Genomic DNA, 25,294 nt, shown 5'->3' with positions numbered 1-25,294 from the left:
TTGGAGCATAACGATTTTCCCCCAATGTGATTGCTACATTCTCCTTCATTAATGTCCTTCAAGACTTCTGCAGCTTCAGGATCTTCCAAGCATCTAAGGTATGGTCCTGCCATAGACTTTTTATAGAGTTTACCTTGTATTATTACAAATCTTGAGACTCTTGTTCTGAATTCTCTTTCGGTTTTTTCTTCTGTTGGAATCGTGCCATTTTGGAGATACTCGATAATGGGTTGGGTCAATGATCGTGGACTTCTTTGAGGATCATGTTTGTTAGGGTCCCTTCAAGGAGGGATCTAAGGGCCAGGATCTTCAATAGCTGCTACGTTTGTTGGTTGTTCAGGATCAAAGGATTTGTCGGAGAGGGTTTCTATGGCTGGGGTTATTATGTGGGTTATAGGGATCTTCGTTTCTGGTGGGATCCTAAAGGAGGATCCTCAGTTGGCTAATGCATATGCTTCTGTGTTTTCTTTTCAGGGAACTTGGGTTAGGCTAAAGTTCTCAAAATCAAAGGCTAATTTTTTGAGGATCTCCAAATATAGTGCTAATCTTTCACCTTTCACTGCGTAAGATCCATTAAAGTGATTAGTTAGTAATAAAGAATCAACAAATACCTGAAGATCCTTGATTTGAAGATCCTTAGCCAACTGTGGTCCCATGATGAGTGCTTCGTATTCTGCTTTGTTATTACTATTCTTGAATTCGCAACTAATTGCCTGGGGTAGGATGTCCCCCTGTGGCAATTTTAGTATGATCCCTAGCTTTGTTCCTTTTTTATTTGAAGGTCCATCTGTGAATAGTGTCCATTTTCCCAAGTGTTCATCTTCTAGGAGTTGCTTCGCTTCCATGTCTATTTCGTTTTTTAGATCATCACTAAAGTTATCCAAAAAGTTTGCTAATGCTTGTGACTTTAAAGCAGAGCTTGGTTCATATCTGATGTCGAACGTGCTTAACTTCACCGACGATTTTTCCATCATTCCTGACATTTCTGGTTTTCTCATAACATTCTTAATAGGATAATTAGTTTTCACATGTATAGTATGTGTTTCGAAATAATGTCGTAATTTAGTAGAAGCAGTTACTAGAGCAAGAATTAAATTTTCGAGGTGAGAGTACCTGCTTTCAGGATCCAAAGGACTTTTACTTACAGTAGATAGGATGTTGGTCTCCATTAAGATCCTTGGCCACGACAACACTTACGACATTTGAGGATATCGAGAGGTAGAGGAGAAATGGTTCTCGATCTATAGGCTTTACCAGTAATGGCGCCGAAGTCAAGTATTTTTGAGTTCCGGAAAAGCTTTTCCGTGATCTTCAGTCCATTCGAACCTCTTGTTCTTCTTCAAGATATCGTAGAAGGGTTTACATCTTTCTGAGGATCTTGAAAAGAACCTATTGAGTGCCGCTACCCTTCCGGTTAGCCTTTAGATGTCTTTTGCTGAAGACGGAGATTTCAGCTTGATGATTATTGTAATCAGCTCCAACTTTGCTTTTATTCCTCTCTTGGTTACAATATACCCAAGGAACTTGCCCGACTTCATCCCAAAGTGGCATTTGAGTGGATTCAACTTCATATTGTATTCGTCTAGGATGTCGAATGCTTCTTTGAGATCCCTGAGATGATCTTCAGCTTTCATTCACTTTACCACCATGTCGTTAATATAGACCTCCATGGTGTCCCCCAGCTTCTCTTTAAACATCTTATTAACCAATCTTTGATATGTTGTACCAACATTTTTAAGACCAACATGCATTGAAGTGTAACAATATATACTTGTTGGTGTTATGAACGCCTTATCTTCTTGATCTGATATTTCCATCTGGATTTGTTAGAATCCTGCTAAAGCATCCATGAAGGTCAGGAGTTTGTGGCCAACTGGTGCGTCTATCATAGAGTCAATGTGTGGTAGAGGGAAAGGATCCTTAGGACAGGACTTGTTAACATCCGTGTAGTCCACACATACTCGCCATTTGCCTTCTTCTTCTGTACGATAACCACGTTAGCTAGCCATCTTGGGAACTTCACATCCTTGATCATTCCTATCTTGAGAAGCTTTTCTACATCTTCTTGGATGATCTGATTGCTTTCAGGTGCAAACTTCCTTCTCTTTTGGTGTATTAGTCTGAAAGACGGATCAATATTGACTTTTTGAGTGATAATACTCTTGTCCATACCTGTCATTTATTCGTGTTTCCAAGCGAATGTCTTGCTTCTGGTTCGAAGAAAGTTTAACAGATCTTGGTCGATTTGCTCAGGTATTGAGGATCCTATGAGGACATTAGCTTCAGGATCCTCGATGCCCAGGGGCACTACCTTCACAACTTGCTCCTTTGTTTCTAAAACATGTCGTGCCGCCAACCTTAATTGTTATGCTTGTTGGGGTTTGATCGTAGGTTTCATAGAGGTTTTATAACATTCCTTTGATTATTGTTGATCTCCCATGATCTTCACTGTTCCCCATGGAGTAGGCAATTTTGAACACTGATGATACGTTGACGGAACCGCTTTCATGTCATGGATCCACGGTCTACGTAGTATCACATTATAAGAAGATAAGGTGTCAATAACACAGAAGTTTTGTATAGATTTTATCCCCTCTATGTATATTGGTAGCTTTATCTCCCCAATCGTGTGTTTCGTTTCAACACTAAATCCTCTGAGGACCGAGGATCTCTTGATTATCTCTGATTCTGGGATGTTCATCCTTTTTAGTATGTCTAGGAGTACGATGTTAACCGAGGATCCTCCGTCAAAAACGATCCTTCTTACGAAGTGGTTGGCCATGTACAGTTTTATCATGACTCTGTCATAGTGAGGATCCAAGATCCCTTCCCTATCCGTCTCGTTAAATGTGATTTCCTTATCATCGCTAACCACGATATTCTACCGTGGTCTATCCTCATTTTCTATTTTAGAGACCATGGCGTGTCTTTTAGCCTGAGAGTAAGCAGTACCGCAAATGTTAGATCCGATTGAGATAACTTTAATTATCTTGGCATTTGGGGGTGGAGATCCTGGTTTCTCCGGAATCTTGTGACCATCCTGGTTGTTCTCCTTAGATTTTTCTCTCTTTCTCCCGAGGATCTCTTTAAGGTTCCCCTTGCTAAGGAGGTAGCTGATCTACTTTCTTAGGGCTATACAATCCTCCGTCATGTGACCGAAGTCTTCGTGGTAAGCACACCATTTAGACTTGTCTTTCCAACTGGTGGATTTGTTATCCCTCTTCCGCCATCTTGTGTTGTTTCCGATATCCAGCATATCATGAATTATACTTGAAATATCCACATAAAAACAATAGTCAGTGATCTTAGGAAGTTCCTCTTCTCCTTCATCTTCGAGGGCATTGACCTTGTGATGATCCGATTTGGAATAGGGCTGTGATTTGTAGGATCTTGGGGCCGAGGATTCGGCCTTCCTATTGGGATTCTCATATTGACTTGAAGGGTTGCTTCTCTTCTAGATTTCTTTATATTCTTCAATCCTTATGAACCTCAATGCTCGGCACATGACTTTGTCCAATCTCTTGCATGGGGTCATCACAAGGTCTTCATAGAAGGGTGAATCCTTCCTTAGTCCCATCTTGAAGGCCTCTACAGCAGTAGTCATGTCAATGTTGGGGATGCTTAGAGGTTTCCTACCAAACCGGTTAACAAAATCCCTAAGTCGTTCCTTAGGATCCTGAAACACTCGATAGAGATCACTACTGATCTTCTCGAAGGATCTGCTACAAGAAAAATGGTTATTGAAAATAATGACTAAGTGTGCAAATGAAGTAATTGAGAATGGAGGAACGTTTAGAAGCCATTTTAGAGCTGATCCCGTAAGGGTTGAACCAAAGCCTTTGCATAAGCACGCTTTCTTCAAGTGCCCTGGGATGGTAATGATCTCCATCCTTTCTTGGTATTGTGCTACATGCTTTTCAGGATCCGTAGTTCCATCGTAAAGCTTCATGCTAGGAGTTTGGAAGCGCTTAGGAACTTCGGTATCGGCTTATCGCGGGAGAAAATCTCAAGATCCTATGACTTGTTGGAGATGCCTCGGGTATATGTTGGACTACCCCGGGTATGGTTGAGATCAACTGTCTCAACTGCTGAAGTTCTCTAGCCATGCTTGGATTTATTCCTGCAGCAACATTAGTAGAGTTAGTATTAATATTATTGTTGTTTAGGAAGCTACTAGAATCAAGGTTTGTAGGAGTATTGAAACGCTCATTGAGACCATTGATCATAGATGTTCAATTTTCCATAGTTGCCCCCCATGGTGATGCCACAAGTGTAGGAACTGCATCCTTCTGGTCATTTCCTGAGGATCCTGCATTATCGAAGTTCAGGATCCTTGGTTGTACAACTGTGGGCGTTGTTTCCTAGGATTTCTGAAATTCCGCCTTAATCCTCTCCACTTATCTGAGAAGTGCTCTATTCTCCTCCTACTACTGGGTCACCTGTTGCGTCATTTTCCTCATTATAGCGAAGAGTTCTGCAGTAGTGACCAAGGCGGTCGGATCCTAGAGTCCTGAAGATCCCAAACTTCCTTGGTTAGTGACCGGAGGGGTGTTTTTCTTGGTAGTGTCAGGCGTTTTCCTCTGACCAGGGGGCCCACTCGGAGGAGGTGGTAGGTTTCTGGTTGGAAAGGAAGGAGCGGAGGATGAAGAAAGGATCGGTTGAGTAGACATGATCTTTCGAGGAGTTTGAACACACTACGACCCCATGGTATGCACCAAATTGTTTTGGTCAAGAATTACACAATTACTAATAGACAAAATTGAATAAGAGGTTGTGATGTTCGAATTGTGTAATAGCAAATGATAAAAGATAGTGACAAAATGCTTTACAAGGAAAGCCCTTGATCCTTGCTAGGGTCTCCGACACAGAACCTTGGGAGGTGATAATGATCACCTGACTTGATGATTTTATTGATGTAAAGTGGTGGTTACAAAGAATATTTCAGTAAGAACAAGTGAATTTTTGTATGATCCCTAAGTCATTTACTCTTTGGTTTGATGCTCTATCTGTGAACAATGTCCATCTTCCCATGTTTTCCTTTTCTAAAGGTTGTGAGGCTTCTATTTTAACTTCAACTCTTAAATCATCTCTAAAGTCAGCCATAAAATCTGCCAATGCTTAGGACTTTATGGCAGATATTGGTTCGTAATTTATGACATACGTGCTTAACTTCACAGACCATTTCTCCATTCCTCCTGACATTTCTGGTTTTCTCATAACATTCTCATAACATTCGTAATTTAGTAGAAGCTGTTACCAATGCAAGTATGAGATTTTCAAGGTGAGAGTACTTGGTCTCAGGATCCAGGAGACTCTTACTTACATACTATATGGTATGTTGGTTTCCATCGAGATCCTTGAGGTGATCCTCAATTTTTTTGGATTTGACTACCATGTCATCGATGAAGACTTCCATTGTGTCCCCCAGTTTCTCTTTGAACATCTTATTCACCTGTCTTTAATATCTTGCTCTTGCATTTTTAAGACCAAATGGTATAGAAATGTAACAATAAATACCTATTGAGGTTATAAATGTTGTGACCTCTTAATCGAAGGGTTCCATTTGGATTTGTTTGAATCCTGCTGATGCGTCAATGTTAAGTTTATGAGTTCTTATTTTTTTGCCAATACCTGTCATGTCCTCATGTCTCCATGCAAATGTTTTGCCTCTAGCCTTGAGGAACTTTATGAGATCTTGTTTGATTTGTTCAGGCATTGAGGATCCTATGAGAACTTTTGCTTCAGGATCCTTAAGGTTCAGGGGCACTTCTCTTATGTCCTATTCATGCTTCCAGCACGCCTCGTGCCCCCTGCCTTAATTGCTATGCTTGTCGTGGTATTTTTGAGGACTTCATCGAAGTCTTGTAGCATTCCTTGGATTCTTGTTGGTCTCCTATGATCTTCACCGTCCCCTATGGGGTGGGGATCTTTACATATTGATGATACGTTGAAGGAACGACCTTCATTTCATGGATCCATGGTCTACCTAGTATGACATTATAAGAAGATAATGTGTCAATAACACAAAAATGTTGAAAAAAAATTTACTCCCTCTATGTATATTGGTAGCTTTATCTCGCCAGCGGTGTGTTTATTTTCTCTGTTGAAGCCAATTAGTACTGAAGATCTTGTAACTATCTCAGTCTCCAGGATGTTCATCCTTTCTAATGCATCCAAGAGTATGATGTTAACTGAGGACCCTCCGTCGATGAGCATCCTTCTCATGAAGTGGTTGGCAATGTAAAGAGTAATCACTAGTCCGTCGTGGTGAGGATCTTGAACGTCCTGTCTATTTGCTTCTTCGAAGATGATCTCCTTTTGTTTGGTGATCATTGTGTTTTTTCGTGGTCCTTTTTCCTTCTCCGTTTTAAGCACCTTGGCATGCCTTTTCGCCGCAGAGTAGGAGGTACAACAAATGTAAGATCCTCCAGAGATCATGTTGATCACCTTGGCATCAGCTAGGGGGGATCCTGGTCTTTCGAGGATCTTCTGAGGATCCTGGTCTTTTTCTCTGGGTTTTTCCTTTTTTCTCCCCAGGATCTATTTGAGATATCCTTTGCTCATAAGGTAGCTGATTTCCTTTCTGAGAGCTACGCAATCCTCCGTGACGTGACCAAAGTCCTCATGATATGCACACCATTAGGACTTGTCCTTCCAAGCAGTGGATTTTTCTCCTTTCCTTGGCCACCTGGCTTTGTCTCCAAGATCCTGAATGGCACAGATCACAACTGAAATATCCACAGAGAAACAATAGTCAGTAATTTTAGGGAAATCTTCCTCCTCCCCTCATCTTCAAGGGCATTAACCTTGTAATGGTCGGGTTTGGAGGAAGGCTTTAACTTATAGGATCTTTGGGCCGAGGAGTCGGCCTTCCTATTGGGATGATCATAGGAGCTTGGTAGGTTGCTCCTTTTCTGGATCTCCTTGTCTTTTTCGAGTCTGATGAATCTCAATACCATGCTCCTGACTTCGTCCAATCTACTACATAGAGTCATTAAGAGATCCTCGTAGAAGGGAGAATACTTCTTTAAACTCATTTTGAAGGCTTCGACTGCAGTTTCCATGTCTATGTTGGGGATGCTCAAGGCTTCCCTGCCAAACCTGTTCACGAAAGTCCTAAGGGATTTCTGAGGATCCTAAACCACTCGATAGAGATCACTAGTGATCTTTTCGAATGTCCTGCTACAAGAGAACTGGTTATTAAATAAATTAATCAAATGAGAACGATGTGATTGAGTAAAGAGGAACATTAAAGAGCCATTTTAGGCTGGATCCTGTGAGTGTAGAACCAAAGCCATTGCATAGGCAGGCTTCTTTCAGATGTGTGGGGATGGGAATAATTTCCATCCTCTCCCTATATTGTGCTATGTGATCCTCATGATCCGTGGTTCCGTCGTATGGCTTCATGATGGGGGCCTGGAAGTGTTTTGGAACATCAGTGTCAGCTATCGCTGAGATGAATCTAGAGATCCTGTGACTTGTGGGGGATACTTTTGGCACCTGTTGGACTACTTTGGGCACACTTAAGATCATCTGTCTTAGCTATTGTAACACCTTTGCCATGATCGGGCTCAAACCTATGTCAAGATCCATTGAGTTAGCTATAAAATTAGTATTATTAATAGAGTTACCAGGATCCCTGTTATTAGCACTAACAAAGGTTTCATTAGGATCCTGAATCTCTCGACGGATCGCTGAGGATCCTGGATTGTCGAAGTTCAGGATCTTGGGCTGCAAGACCGAGGGCGCAGCCTCCTGAGGTTTGTGGAATTCCATCCTCATTCTCTCCAGTTCCTTGAGGATAGTCCTATTATCTTCCTGCTCTTGGGCGACTTGCCTTAGCACAGGAGGATCATGGAGTCCCGGAGTAACCGGAGAGGTGTTTTCCTTCGGAGTATCAGATGCTTTCTTGGGAGCTCCAGCTGGTGGTGGTGGAAGGTTTTTAGAGGAAATTAGAGGAATCGAGGAGGAGGAGAGAGTCGATTGAGTAGACATGATCTTCTGAGGGATTTTGAACACCACGGCCCCACGGTGGGCGCAAAATTGTTTTGGTCAAAAAATAATTGACCTGAAATAGACCAAAGTGTATGAGGTTGTGATGTTCAATGAAAAACAAATAAGTAAAATGAATCAAAGCAACACAATTCGTTTAAAAGGAAAGCCCTTGATCCTTGTTAGGATCTCCGACATAAAACTTTGGGAGGTGATAATAATCACTTGTCTTGATGTTTTTATTGATTGAAACGCAAGTTATGGAGAAAATGGAATGAGTATGAGTACAAGTGATAATATTCTGCTATGTCTCGTGTGTAGTGTGATGATTACAAGTGTTTTATATAGTCAAACCCTAACAACCAGAACTCCAAGAATTCCGGGATCCTTTGAGATTATTTATAGTTGTTTGCTTGACTTAGTCCTCCGAGTCTTCTGCATAATGGTGATGACTATCCATTGAGTATATGACTTTGACTAGTTATTTTTGCACATTTGAGAAAGACAAAAGAATATATGTCCGTTATAATAATAAAAATATTAGTCAGGATCCTGGAGAATATTCGTGATCTTGAGGTTTGAGGATCCTGAGCTTTTGAGGATCCTTAGACTTGAGGATCTTATTATAGTTTCTGGATCCTAGCCCTAATAATATCGTTTTGATCTAATTGTAGCTTACTTAAGAAATTTTTTAATCATACTCAATGACACGGGTGTAAGTAAACCCTTTTATAACAAGTCCTTCTAAATGTGCATAGATATCTATGTATGTATTCATTTTAAAAAATCACTTATTGCTTCTAGTCTTACTATCTGGAGGAAGATTAATCAATTCCATACTTAAATATTATATGTGGATATCATGTTAGTGTTCATAACTCTAAGTCATCAATCAGGTTCAAAGTCTGATATATAACATGTCGATAGTTGATTGATTTTCCAAAAAAACATCAAGAAGAACTCATCAATGAGAGATTCCATATTTCTCATGATATACATGATTTCAACCACATATGCAAACAATTTGTATTTTTGAATAATTGTTATTCATGTTCAAAAATTCCTTATTGAAACTAGTGTCTGTTGTTGCTACATCAGGCTATGGTTCTTGAGCTGTTTCAAGTTCCATGTACCTCATACTTTCTTTGTTATTAGAAGCTTGCTTTATGATACCTAAAATTTAAGGGGAATAACAGAACTTATTCTTGGAGGTTTTGTGTATTATAATCTAAATGACCCTTTTATAATATTCTACAAATATGTATTTGGTAGACATTGGGTTTAGAAGCTTTAGTCTAACATAGGCTTCAAATCCTCAAAACATTAAGTAAGATAAGGATGAAGGCTTTCCCTACTAAATCTTATAAAGTGTTTTATCTACTTCTTAGTTGGTGTTTGTATTTAAGATACATGTGATAGTTATTAAGTTATAATCACAAAAGGTTAAAGGAGGATAATTTCTACCGATTAGAAAGTAAACCATATCTAGTAAGGTTTAGTTCGTCCTTTATTATCTGTAAGGATTTAGATGGTTCTACTAGGTTGTATATCAACTTTCTATTTGAAAACATCAACAAAGGTTTCACAATTATATTTTAACATGTAAAATATAATTAAAACAACTATATTTGTTAATAAAACTGATTAGGTATATTGCACTAAATCTAGACATTCATTATAAAGGATGTCATACATAACAATGTATTGTTCCTTAGTAATTATTTTCTGTACAATTTACTTAAAATAACATTAAGAATCTTTTTTATATAAATAAGATTCACATATTACTAACAAACTACAATATTTACCTTTAAAAATCTATTTTTTGAAGTTGGAATATGAGTATTTTTTATATAATAAAGATAATAGTGTCTTATATAAGACTGATTCAAATCATGTTTTAGTCAAAATTATTTTGCTTATATAACTTATCTTACTATCTTATAATGTATATATAACCGATGTCTTAATTACAATCTATTATGCATAATATACAATACAATGAAGCTTGATGTCTTAAAATTAAGAGGTACAAATGTTGATGCACAAATTACAATATGTTGACTTTTTAAGCATTCAACATATTTTTCTGGAATATTTTAAAAATTCGGCTAGAAATAAATTGACATTTCCACTCAAAAATTTGTGCATATTTGATGCGGATCTTAATCGGACGACTGAAAATACACTTCAGTTATTTGGGATTTCACACGGATTGCAATCCAATGGTTGATAATCAGCTCCAAGAAACACATGTATGCTCATCAAATGGATCAGCTTTTTCCTCCTACTTTTAAACACTTGTCAACTGTAAGACCCATCATTTCACCACCCTTACCACCATTAACTATTTCTCTAATTCTCTCTATAATCCTCATATAAGTCATATTTTTCCACCAATCTTCGTCTACCTTTGACACCAGCCACCGACATCTTAACCATTCTGCTATCTTCTCCACCCGTCACTTTCACCAACACCACCACTATTTGCAGCCTACACCACCTTCCCTGAATTTCTTCACAAAAATCCTGAGATCTATTTCTCTCACCACTACCTATTTCATGTTTCCATATACTACTACCATGATCACCGCTTGTGTGTTTTCGTTTGTTTAGTTGTATGTATCCCTTTTTTAGTATCTTTTTAATTGTACAAATTGTCTATCTATATTGTATATGTTACATATGTATGTGTGTATTCAAATGTTAATGATGTGGGTTTTTTCGACAAAACAAGTTGATGTTCCCGATCGGAGTTAGATTTGTGTAGGTCTTATAGTCTGATTAACCCTTTTGAGATACGTGGAAAATGCATGTTAAGAGAAATTGTCACACCTCAAAACCAAGAACGGCGGAAACGTTCAGGGGTGGAGGACGTCATTTAAAGTATCATAACAGTGCAAAGTAGTAAACAAGAAACAACATCATCCATTGCATTAAAAGTAAAGTTTTAATACATGATTGTTCTTTCGTAGTAATAAGACACCAAAATATGTAATCAAAATAAAAGACGAGTCTTGTCTGTGCTCCGTCTTCTCATCACCTGGTCATCGTACCTGTCTACTGGTGACCTGAGAATACAAGTTATTTTGAAAGCGTAGATCAGCATAAAGCTGGTGAATTCATAAGTATTTTAGTGTCATTGATTTGTAAAGCTGTTCTGAAAGACTTGTAAATTTTTAATGAAACATTTAATGTAACTGTGAAAACCCTAGAAAATCCCATATTTCCTACTAGTATAAAAGTTAGTCTTTTACCAAGACCCAATGCTTTGAAGGTTTGCATCTCTGTATGAATGAAGGGTTTTCCCCCTGAACAACTATTATTATAAAAATATAGCCTACATAAGTGTATAGATATCGTTTTTAAAAATAAGTTTTGAAAGAGGTTTTGTAATACATTTAAGGGTTTTGAACAATAAATAATAATGACTTGATGTCAGGTTATAAAGCGATTCAAAAGTAGTTTGTTTGATAACAAAGTATAAAGTAACTGAAATCCGATGTATCAAACACATTTTGAAGTATATGAAATCTGTTGTTTTAAAACACAGTTATAAATCATTTAAAAGGATAGATTAAGGGGTATGAACTCACCTGTAGTGAGTAACTCGAATGAAAGATCGATATAGGATTGTTGGGTGTCAATTGGAGTCTTGAGCACAAACGAATCCTATTTAACATATAATTACACATATATGAATACATTCCATGTATATAACCACTAAAAGTGTTAGGGATACGCCTTAGGGACATAAAAACACTTAGAATTAAGTGTTACAACCATATATGATTGTATATAAGGGTTATATGGTTATACAAGGGAGTGTATGGTCAAAATGCACAACATTTATGTGTGTGCGGCCAGGGTGTGCGGCCAGGATGTGTGTGCGGCCACACACTCCCTATCAAATGTGCCAAAACGTATTTTAAGTCTTTAGGACTCATCTAGGAAGGTTTCTTACTTCATGCCTTAGCCTTATGTGGAGTTTATTGCCATTTTTGGACCTAAAAAGGGTGTGTGGGGGTACACATGGTGTGTGCGGCTGCACACCCTTTATGAAGATGATAAAATCGAGTTTTTCTAGTATATCATCAAGTGTTCTTAGCATATAACAACTTATGGTAAGTGTATACACGTTATAGAGGCTTGAAAGGGTGATTAAGGTCCAAAACTAGTGTGTGTTCTTGGTGTTCTTGGTGATCTAATAGCAAATAGGTGTTTTCATGGATCAAATCAAGGAGAAAGGCTAGTTAAGGTCATATATTAGCTATTCAAAGGAGGAATCACTCACTTGATTGAAGATTGAAGTGAAACTTTGGATGATACATGAGAGAAAACGAGTTCTAGCTTTGAAGAAGTGGAAAAAGTGTTCAAAATGGCTAAGTGTTGAATATATAGGTGGGAGTGTGCGGTTGGGATGGGTGTGTGGCCGCACACACCAGTGTGTGGCCGTACACTCAAGTGTGCGGCCGCACACTCCATGTGTTGGAGTGTTTGGCCCGATTTTGCTTGATATGCATCGTGTTATCCCATTTCTAGGTTCCTACCTTAATTGTATTGGGTTTAGAACACTCAAATAGACCCCAAACAGTTAAAAGCTAGCGAAACGAGTCTATCTTTGATTAAATTGATCCATTGATCGAGATAGAAATTTCGGGTTGTCACATCTATTGGATTAATGTCTAAGTCCATAACTATAATTGGTAAGACTTGACCCGACCCGGCATGGTCCATTTGGGTTGCATGGCATCATGCATTTGGATAGACTATAATGAGAGAAATAACACTTAAGGTTGGTTAATATATTATAAGTTCTAATATATTAATAAGGTTATTTAATTAGTATTGATCAAGAATTAATTTGGAATTAATTAAGTGATCAAAAGGAGACTAATTAAATATATGGGTTGATTGTGTAAATCATTCATTCTTATATATGTGGGCTTGTGATCCAAGATTCCTTATGTTGGACTAAGTCCATGGGGTGACCCATGGATACTCCATGGAGGTTAAAATCCATGGAGCATAAGGAATGGGTAAAGTTATGAGTTACATGGTGTAACCCCAATAGCAACCATATAAAAGAATCCCATGGCTCAAGAAATCCTGGACTAATGTGTGAGTGTGAGGGCTAGACGATTTCAAGGAGTGTTCAAGTTTCTCTCAAGTTATTCCAAGTGTATTTGGTGTTGTGTGAACCATTTGAGGTGTCACACTTGGGGCACTAGGCACTCAAGCTTCATGAAGACATTCTACATCAAAGAGGTATGTATTCTATCTTGTTATATTTATTATTTTGTATGCTAGATTAGGATAATACCTTGGATGTTCATAATTGTATGTATAATAGAGAAAACATAGATCCAAGGTATTTAGGGTTGCATGTACACTTAGGAGTGTTAGAATGCTCATAACCCAACAGTGGTATCAGAGCCTAGGCTTGTTTTCTTGTTATACTTGCAAAAGTAGCTGAAAAAATCGAGTTGGATGCATATATTCGATTGTTTTGGCTGGAATTGGACTAGGAACATTACCCTAAGATGTTTTTGGACTTATAAACTTGTTTTTGATGTGGTAATGTTCATGCTAATCCAATTTCTAAGATAATTGTCATAATTTCAAGATTTGTATTAGTTTGTATGTTCATGCTAATTTCTTGAAGATTGATGATTTGAATTATCTTGTTCTTATGAGGTTCTTAGATTAATAGAAAAGTTGTGTGAAATAGTTGTTTTCAATCCATTTTAATCTAAGAGTTGATTCCAAAGTGTGTTTTTGTAACTTGTCCTCAAGTTATATGAAAAGTCACATTTAAGAATCATAAAACTCATAAAAGTTGGCAAAGGTTACAAAATGAAGAGTCTAGTTCTAATTAAATGGTTTTATGACTCCATAACTTGTCCTCAAGTTATGGAGGTTCAAGAGTCTCTTCATTAAATTAAAAAAAAGGTGTAACCTTAATTAGTTCCATAAGTTACAATAAAAAAAGTTATTTTTTTTATTAATTAGTTTAAAGTAGTTTTAATTAAAACTACTTTAAACTCATAAGTTATGGAATTAATTAGTTTTGAATAGTTTCAAAACTTACCCTCAAGTTTTGGAATTTGAAAAGTTTTCACTTATGAATACTTCAATTCCAAGTTAGCCCTTAGAATTTTAAAAGCTAAAATTCAACCCTTATACTTTATAATATTATAAGTTAATAATATTTATATATATGTATAAGAGTAAAGTCAGTCTTACCGTTAGTAGGCCTCATTCACGAAGCCGGTCTATAAGGGAGGTATAAGGTTACTGCCTATAAAATGGCAGTTTAATGGGTGTCCACTCTCACCCACCGCTTCCTTGACTGGTGGAGGGTCGTTAGCCGAACGGGTAGGACAAGGACTATAATTCTCCTTTCATTAAAAGTATTAATGATAAATACTAAGTAACTAAACTCTTATTAATACCCAATCTTAGTTACTTAGGAAAATGTGAATTTGGTGCTAACCCATGAAATTACACTTTGCACTTTGCTTAAGTCGTTAGTGGAGCGTGTGTGGTGAACCGGCACACTAACCTGGACTTAACAAGGTAGGCAAAGGGTAACTTAATATTTATCATAGTATCGGTGGAGCGTGTGTGGTTAACCGGCACACTGATTAAGGGGTAAATATTAAGGGTACCAAGTATATTTGCATGGTTATTCACACCTTGTTTTGTGATCCTCGGCATCCCAGTCACAAAACCTGAAGGGCACACTCGAGATTGAAACATGCCTTTGAACAGTTCAATGAATCTCAAAGATCTAGGACTTTCAAATCCAATTAAAACCTAATAAATTATTTCGTTTTTCATGGTGGAAATTGGTGAATCGTCATTCACCTACCTTCAAATATTTTATAGCTTGGATTACGACATCCCTCTTCTAAGTTATAAAATAGATTGTTGGGTCCTAACCTTAATATTTCATATTGGGTGTCATATTAAGGACTTTAAATCAACTATCTTGAATATCTCCCAAAAAAGATGTCTGGTCTAGACATTTATGATCTTCCCAAATCTCTTGAAACAAGCTTTCCTAAATGAAGATGATGTCCCATGGATATCATACTTCTTTCACCTCCTCCAATTATTCTCCCTAACCCACAAGTTCCTAAAAAGTTTAAGGTCACTCAAGCCCTATTGGCAAGGCAAGGTCTAGGTGTGATCACATCTTGGAGATGTAGTCACATATTGACAAGCCGAGTTGGGTGTCAAAGTCTTGAGAAAGTTGGTGGCTGAACTACTTTCTAAGTCACATAGTGAGTTCTTTTGGGAATCCTATGAAACAGACTAAGACAAGACCCTTAATGATCTTATCTATTTTCTAAGATCAACTTCCTAAAACGCTATGGACATTGACAATGATGACATTGGATATCCAGTAAAGCTCTCTCTTCCCAATGGAAAGGGATCGGCCATAGTCAACTCGGTTGACCCAATGATAAAGAGAGAGGCAAAGTCTGAGATAGTCCCATTATCAAGGGTCGATAGGTAACTATTGCCAAAGGAAGGGGCATTGGTTACGAAGCTGCCAAATTTACCTAAGGATGTTAAAGTCAATAAGTTTGGCTCTACTTCAGGTAAAGTCCATTGTCTAACTCTATTAAGTACATGCTGATTCTGATCGCGAAGATGGATTTCAATCGCATGGTTCGGTGATCAGAATTTTGGGCTATTACTTAAGAGTTATGATATTTATATTGCTTAGGAATAGATAACAACAAGGTTTTCATATGGATTGTAAGGATAAGTTTTTCCGCAAAGTTTTAAAATAAAAGAAAAAGGTTTTGATTTTATTTATTTTAAGTATCCTTACAATGGCATTTGTGAAAAGTTGTTGCTTATAAGATTCCATTGATAGCAATATTGGAAAAATGGATTTGATTCTTTCGGTTGTGGTAGTGTCTAATATTACCAAATAAGGAAAGATTCTCATCACCCAAGGTTCAATTGGACCGAAACTTGGAATCATGCAAGTTGTATAGTATGATGCATGAGAACTTTCAGCTTGGAAAATTAAGACTAATTCCTTATATGAATAAGGAAAGGACTAAGGGATCGAGTACACATTCTTGTGCACTGGTCAAGTCCACCACAAAAGATCAAGAAGACTATTCGTCATGATTTACTTAAGTTCAGTAAATATGATTATACTTATAAGTTTAAGTATAAGTCTGTAGCATTGGTGAAGTTTCAATGTGAGACAGAACGAATAAGAAGAATCAAAGTATGGCAGAAATATAAAAGTTTCTCAAATCTGAAAAGATGGGAGAGTACTTTAGTATCATGTTTATGATCATCTTAATGATTAAGATACCATATCACAATTGGTCCTCTAAAGTCATCTTAGTGCATTCTTATGACTAAGAAGAGGAGTCATGAATTGTTGAAATGGTTAAATCAAAAAGATGAGTCATACTTCGTTCCAAAACAATTCTTAGAGTCATACTCCAAGATTGTAAGTTGAGTGACATATCTTAAAGAGGTTTGTTAACACTAGTCAAATGTAAGAGTAAAAGGTTATCTACTCTTGTACATTTGAAATTGGTAAGTTGTGATGTTTTGGATAAAACAGAGACCAACTTAGGTCAATTGTGTAAAGTGTTAGTCTTGATAAAGAATCTGCACTATCTCTTGAATATTTGACAAGGGAGTCTTATATGTCAAGAGGACAGTGGGAGTCTTAAAGCTCTTGAAAGTTTCAAGAATTAATCAAGAATAAAACCTAAAGTCCTTCACTAGCACACGACTTGAGGTTTATAACCAATCGTGTTGAAATTTTTGTGCCTATTCAAGTTGGCTTTGCATAGGAGTTCTGAGAGTTATCAATTGGTTGCACAACTACTTGGAAGCAATGGCAGGTACCTGAGCTGCCAAATGGCAAGAATTTAAGATTGCACAAGTTTAATCAATATGAGTTTGGATTTGTCACTAACCTTGTCTTGTGATTATGGTTTTGACAAATTCACATGGATAAGAACACATACACTATTAAATCTAAGTGTCATAAGGTTTCTCTCCGATTCATGAAAATGATGGTGAGGAAACACTTTCACTAAGTAGATTTTAGCTAGATAGCAATTGTGATATTTGCATTCTCAAAGTCGTTAGTGGAGCGTGTGTGGTTTACCGGCACACTAACATGGACTTGTGAGAAGTGGCAAAGGTCTAAACAATTGAGACTATGATTACGACATCCCTTTTCATAGTTCTAAAATTGTTTAGACACACATGTGAGCTATCTAAGAGAGGTGTATGATTTTGATAAAGTTTTATCAAAACAATCTAGTATCAGAAATCTGAACTTTGGTAAGAAAGTCAGCTGATTTCTGAGTACATGTGAAAGCTAGTGGGAGCATAAGTGTTATGCTAATAATCATCATGTTAGTGGGAGCATGATAATTATGAAAAAGGTTGCAAGTTAGCAATGTTAATTATAGAAAACAAAAGTTTCAATTCGTGAGGTTGCAGGGGTTGAAAAAGTTGTTTTGCTATAATTATGGGAGAGGAAATTATACTTCATTTCAATTCTAAAAGCTTAGATTTAGATTTTAATCGTATTTAATCAAGGATATATATATGAATTTCATGTTGGAATGGCTCAACATAAGGAAATTCTATATATGGGTCCATTATTTGCGTTCTAAAATTCGATTATGATTACGGCATCCCTTTTCATAATCTGAATTTTGAGAACTTGGCAAATTGAAATGGAAATATTATAGCAAAAGACTGGTTTAGTCTTTATGTGAGACATCATGAATCGTGTCCCATATGCTTCGGATATAGGATCGATTACATGTGCTATATTCATCCTTTCTAAAATTTTCCAAATGCCTGGGGCATTATGAAGGGAAAAGGTCTAGAATTGGATATGACTAAAATGATTAAGCAATTGTCGAGGACAATCTAAGGTTTACCAAAGATTGGTTGCTCAAGGACAGTTGGAAGTATAATGTTAATTCTGGAAGGACCATATTGACATAATCTGTAAGGAGGCAACTCTTGTTCAGAAGTGATAGTCAAAATGGAATATGGAAATGTTTCAAAGTTAGAAATTATTCAATCTGTGTAAGATTAGGAAACTTAATGAAAGAAGGATGTTTCCAAGGAGCTGATCTCCTTTGGAATGCTCTATAATGATTGTTGTCAAGTCTTTCTGACTTTGTGCATAATCATTATGAGGATCAATGCATATAAGTTTAGAATCTAACAGATTTCAGTAAATGGCATGAATTTGGAATTCTTACATTTGCAGTAAGGATTTGGGACTGTGAAAAGAGGATCATTGGAGTGATGTTCAATTGATCTATTTTACAAAGTAAAGATCATAGACAAACATAGTATGCATACTTGGTGTATGGCATGACTAGTGTTTAGAAAACATAGTGTACATGCTTGGAGCATGGGACAACTATTGTTTTAAATTCAAGTATAAAGTTGATAAAACCGAAACAATGAATAATGAGTAATCAGTATGGTGATAAATAAAAGTGTTTATTTATATTCATAGGGTTTGATACCATATTTGATTCATTTATTCTTGTGTTTCACTTTGCATGTTTTGACTTCCAGAATAACTAAGTCGCTCTTCCTGAATGATTAAGTTATTCAAACCATCCACAGTCGGTCATATGTTGGAAGTAGATATGAATCAAGACTGTCATGGGTTGGTTTGTAGAGGTCCAAGTTGGTGGACAAAGTGGTGCTACAACACTCATGAGTGCTCATAAGTTCTGAGTATTGGATTCAACCCCCGCTCATTTGAATCACTTCATGGATTTTATCACGAGTGATCATGAGACGATAATATCTTATATTCTTCAAACCTAGAGATATGAGTTGTTACTATGAGTTGGTTATACATTGATTGCACGAAAACGCATTGGTAACTCGATGTTATAAAACATGCCTTTGTGTATGATTCAACAAGTAGTAGAACAAGCCATATGAGTCGAAGTTTATCCATTCTTTTTACCTTCGGGATAAAAGCGATATATGTGGGCCCCTCGATGACTTAAAGATGATACATGTGAGTGCTTGGCCAAGCCAGGACTGATTTGATTTGTTCAATCAGTCAGTTATCATGAATCGGAAATCGGGAAACAACAAATGGACAGAGAGAATGATTGATAATCCATGTCTCAGTCCATATGATATCTAGAATGGAGGAATATATGATCCCTTACCTAATGGACAAGTCATTGACAAAGGTCAGAGTTCATCGACAAGGTCAGAGTTCGACAGAAGCTTTTGAGAGCTACGATTGCTGATCGGTTCCTGAAGTCATACGCAATAATAGTTTTAGACTTATCCAAGTGGGAGACTATTGGATTAATGTCTAAGTCCATAACTATAAATGGTAAGACTTGACCCGACCCGGCATGGTCCATTTGGGTTGCATGGCATCATGCATTTGGATAGACTATAATGAGAGAAATAACACTTAAGGTTGGTTAATATATTATAAGTTCTAATATATTAATAAGGTTATTTAATTAGTATTGATCAAGAATTAATTTTGAATTAATTAAGTGATCAAAAGGAGACTAATTAAATATATGGGTTGATTGTGTAAATCATTCATTCTTATATATGTGGGCTTGTGATCCAAGATTCCTTATGTTGGACTAAGTCCATGGGGTGACCCATGGATACTCCATGGAGGTTAAAATCCATGGAGCATAAGGAATGCGTAAAGTTATGAGTTACATGGTGTAACCCTAATAGCCACCATATAAAACAATCCCATGGCTCAAGAAATCATGGACTAATGTGTGAGTGTGAGGGCTAGACGATTTCAAGGAGTGTTCAAGTTTCTCTCAAGTTATTCCAAGTGTATTTGGTGTTGTGTGAACCATTTGAGGTGTCACACTTGGGGCACTAGGCACTCAAGCTTCATGAAGACATTCTACATCAAAGAGGTATGTATTGTATCTCGTTATATTTATTATTTTGTATGCTAGATTAGGATAATACCTTGGATGTTCATAATTGTATGTATAATAGAGAAAACATAGATCCAAGGTATTTAGGGTTGCATGTACACTTAGGAGTGTTAGAATGCTCATAACCCAACAACATCATCCCCCTGTTAGAAGGAATTTCGTCCCGAAATTAGAGTTTAAGCAAATAAGTAGTTACAAATAACTAAGTAAAAAGACGAGGATATTTCAGTTTCATCTGATCCTCTCTCTCCCAAGTGAATTCAGATCCTCGCTTGGCGTACCAGCGAACCTTCACTATCGGGATACGGCTTTGCTTTGTTTGCTTGACCTCTCGGTCCATGATCTGTACAGGTTCTTCCACGAAGTTGAGGCTCTCGTTGATCTCGTTCTCGTCGAGTGGGATTACAAGAGTCTCGTCGTGTAAGGGTCGAATTGTTGTAATTAGTCGAAGTATGTTTTGGACTCTTCGAATATTTTGTAATGTATTTTACTAGGGCGCTATTATTTGTAGCTTTAGAGTCAATGCCTTAGTACATTTTCTGTATGCTTTCAGTTCCCTATAAATAGGGTTATTTACTAGAGTTAGATAAGAACTTTTACAGACTTCTCTACTATACTCTGTAAAGAATTCGAAAGCATAATAGAGCATAACAAGATCATATTTACATCGTGTGTTCAAATCTCATATTCTTACTTGAATTCATACTCTGATTAATTCGTTACTCGATTCATTGGTTCTTCAATTGGTATCAGAGCAGGAATCATATCTCTGATCTGATTTTCATGCTATTCAAAAAGTTTTTGAATCAACTTTTTGATTCAAAAGTTTCCGCACTTTTTGAAAGTGCAAAATTTTCAAGATTTTAGTCTGTGATTCGATTATGCATTTGAATTGTTGAATCGAGTGTTATTCTCATCAATTCGATTTGATTTATCTAGTTTGTTTTCAAATTCTCAAATCTTTTCAAAATTCTCAAAATCTTCTTCCGTACAACAATGGCGAGTTTCAATCTCAATTCGATGACCTCTTTTTCTCATCTGATAGGTTCATCAACCAAAATTCCAATGCTAATCCCTGAATACTATGATCAGTGGGCTGATCGTATGCAGGATTATCTGAATGGTCTGGATGAAGAATTATGGTCATGTATCACTGGAAATGTCAATGTTCCAGTGAATGTTCAACCAATTGGATCATCTTCTACAAATTCTGGAGTTGAAAATCAAACTGATCGTCTGAAGAAACTGGAAAAGAGGTGTATGAGGGAACTGCGAGGTGCATTACCTCCAGTTGTGTATAATTACGTTAGGATTTGTACAACTGCAAAGGAAATCTGGAACAATCTGAAAGATAAATTTCAAGGAAGTGAGAAGACAAAAATCAATTCAGTTAAACAGTGTTTGGTTGAGTTGAAAGACTTCAACCAAAAAGAAGGATAAACAATTGAAGTTTACTATGATCGTCTGAACGAGTTAATCTATCGTTGCAATCGCTATGGAATTACCAGGATTTCAATGGAATTCAATCTCATCTTTGTAATGGGGCTTCGAAAAGAATGGAGAAGTGTGAGTATGATGGTGAAGAATCAGCAAAGTTTTGATACATCAACTCTCAATGATTTGTACAATCAGTTGAAAACACACGAAATTGAGGTAAATGAAATTGCTGAGGAATCGAAGTTGAATTTGGGAGGTCCATTAGCTCTTCTGTCAAAGATTTCTGAGAAAGAAGCTGATAATGGTGATTCTGAGGAAGAAGAAGGATTCATCATGAATTCGGATGATGAAGCAATAGCATTTTACTCGAATAATCTGTCAAGAAATTTTTCAAAAAGCCGTTCAATTCGAAGACTAAGCTTGCTGAGGTGAAAGGAAAGCCGTTCAATTCGAAGACTAAGCTTACTCGAGTAAAAATGTTGTTGAGGAGAAAAAGAAAGTTGAGAAGCGAGATTCGAAGATAGCTGATGGAAAGGGTGAGAAGAAGCTGAAAGGTGATGCTGGAATAGATTGTCATTATTGCAACGGTGCGAATCATCTTGCAAATGATTGTATGCTTCGAAAGAAGGATGAGAGGAAGAATAAAGTCAAAGATGAGGCATACTATGCAGAGAAGCTTGAGGTGGTTCGTGCTAAAGCAAAGAATTTGTCATTGGTTGCAAAGGGTGAGCATGAGGATGAAGATGGAACTTATCAAATCTGCTCATCCGGGTCAAACGATGAAGAAATGAGGAATCCAACGCATGGAGCGTTGTATGCGAAAATAGAGGAGGACTCAGATGATGAGGAATTCGAAGTGAGGGGACGATGCTTTGTATCCAAAGTAGCTGAAAAATCTCCAATGACAACAAAGGTACGTAAAATTTTCGAATCTTTTAATATTCCTACACATGCTTATGACTCTGAACTAATTTCTTTTGATGAGACGGTTACTTATTTTGATTCAATTGTTGTGTCTGCTAGCAATGAGGCCAACAAGTTGTAAATGGAGTTGTTAGAGGTCAAAAAGAGATTAGACATGAAAATAAGCAAAATTGAATGTTTGGAATTACAAATGACAAATATAATGTGTGATAGGGATAGGTTATCGAGTGATGTTAAACTTTTGCTAGCACAAAGAAACATCTATTGTAATTCTGCTAAACGACTTTATAGCAAATTAACTGATTTACGTCATTCATGTGATATAAGTAAAGAGCAACATAGAAAATTACTACCTTTCCTAGCATTCGAAAGAGCCAAGGTAGATAATATTTCGTATGATTGTGAGCAAATAATAGCTGATTTTGACAGAGTTACTGATGATAGATATAAATATGGAATTGTCAAAATTGATGATTATCTTGATGCGAATGAATTAGTTAACATAGTGAATGATACTTTGACTAAATCTGAACAAATTCAAATTTTGAAAAAGACTGAGAATTCAACATCTGATTCTCAATCTAATTTTGCTGATATTGAAGATAATTCTGACAATATTAGTGAAATTAGTGAACTTGAAGATGTTGATTGTTCTCAGTTGTCTATTGTTAATGCTGCTTCAACATCTAAAGGAAAAGAAAAAGTTAAGGATTTGATGGTTGAAAATGAAACTGATATACCCTCAACTTCGAAAGTTTATGATATGAACTTCGTGGATCTCAAAGACAGCCAAACTGATGATAGTGATGATGAAGATGAAGTGAACATTTCGAAGGAAAAGAAATCTTCAAAGGAAGAAGAAACTCCTCGAATTGTGGTTGATCAGGTGTATGGTGATACACAAAAGTTCGGAAAAGTGATGAATGAAAAAGGTGAACACTATCTTGAAACGAATTCAGTGGTTTATCCAAATTTCTAATGTACAGATAATGTCATTTTTCCAAATCAAGTTTTCGTAACTACTGGAAATGTTGAGAAAATCAAACCAGAATTAAAGAAGTTAGTTGAAGAGGATAATTCAAAAACAACTGATGAAGGTTTTTTTGCAAATCAAAGCACAGTTGAAAACAACTTAACAAAGAATTCGTATGTTTTCCAACGTCAAAAACCACAAAGAAAATGGGTTGAAAAATCAGAAATTGAAAAAGAGAATTCCAAACAATTTGAAAAGGAATGTGAAAAAGTTGTCAAATTAAACTCCAAGGAATTCAAAGATCAAATTGACAAATTTTCGAGGGAAAACAACATTTCAAAAAGACAAGCTAGAAAGAAAATATTTTGGCAAAATGTTGAGTCTCAAAAGATGTCTGAATCACAAGCACCCAAAAATGTTTTCAAAGCTAAAAATTCAACTTTTTCAACAAAACCTCAACACTCATCTCAATCAAATCATTCAAAGTCTAAAGTGAATAAACAACCAAGGTTTTCAAAAGTTTTAGAAACTAATATTCCAATAAAATTTTCAAATAACTCAAAACCAAATCAAAAATTCTTTCAACGTCAACATTTTAAATCAACAGTTGATACATCATATGCTAAATCTTTTATAACAAATCCAAAAGCTGATTTTGTTCCTAAAAAGCCAAATTTTCCAAATCAAACGAAGAAAGAAACTATGAAAACTTCACGAGAAAAAGGAATAACGTCAAGGAAGAACATTGATCATTGGCTTGAAGGAAAAGGAAAGATGTATCAGTCAAATACATTTTCAAAGGAGCAAATTCACGAAGCATATGAAAAGTATGTGAATAATTCATCAAATGGTAGTTTATCGTCTAAGGATTCGAACATTTCAGTCAAAGCATGGAAACCAGTAATAAAAGCAAAGAATGTTCATTCACAAACTCAGAATTCGAAGGGTAATGTCAGTGAACATTCGAAACCATCAAAAACTTATGTTTCGGTTCCTTTAAATGAAGATGTAAACTTAATTGATAGTCTCAAAACAAAAGTTTGTGATTGGGTTAAAAGTTCTTCATTACATTCGAAATTGAAATCTAATTTTGAAGGACCCAAAAAGCCATGGGTACCTAAAATTTTCCATTGAATGTAGGTACTATGTGATGAGCAATATGATAACAAGTGGTACATCGATAGTGGTTGCTCTCGTCACATGACTGGGAAGAAGGAGAATTTACGTGATTTTCAAAGTCTCAAAAATGCTGGAGTAGTGAAGTTTGGGAACAATCAAAAATGTAAAGTCAAAGGATATGGGAAGATCACGAATGGTCAATTCATAGTGAATCGGGTGGCATATGTTGAAGGTCTTCAACATAACTTGATAAGTGTTTCTCAACTTGTTGTGGGCACTGGCAATCAAGTTCTTTTTAACGAAGAAGGAAGTATTATTTCGAATGTCACAACAAAAGAGGTGTTACTGAAATCCAAAAGGAAATGTGATATGTTCACTTTGGACATCAATCCGATAGTAGGGAAGCCTGGTATATTTCTTCTTTCGAAGGCAACATCAGACTTAAGTTGTCTTTGGCATCGAAGACTTTCTCATCTCAATTTTCGAAACATCAATAAACTTGTGGTACAAGATCTGGTAAGAGGTTTACCTGTACTTAAATTTGACAATGATTCTTTATGTGCAGCTTGCGAAGTTGGCAAGCAACATAAACAAGGTCATCCAATTACGATTGATTCGAAAATAGTTGCACCTCTGGAGCTCTTACATATTGATTTGTGTGGTCCTTCGACTGTTTCAACTCTCAACAAGAAACGATACATTTTAGTGATTGTTGATGATTTTTCCAGATTTACGTGGGTTTATTTTCTCAGGCTTAAATCTGAAGTTGCACAAATCATGATTGACTTTATCAAAAAGTTGGAAACAACATTGAAGAAGATTGTTCGAAAAATTAAGAGTGATCATGGAACTGAATTTAAGAACAATGTTC

Source organism: Lactuca virosa, chromosome 2, assembly GCF_052849685.1.
Source record: "Lactuca virosa cultivar CGN04683 chromosome 2, Lactuca_virosa_CGN04683_v6, whole genome shotgun sequence".
Classification (NCBI taxonomy): Eukaryota; Viridiplantae; Streptophyta; class Magnoliopsida; order Asterales; family Asteraceae; genus Lactuca; species Lactuca virosa.
The sequence above is the reverse complement of the archived record's forward strand: the minus strand, read 5'-3'. Positions refer to the sequence as shown.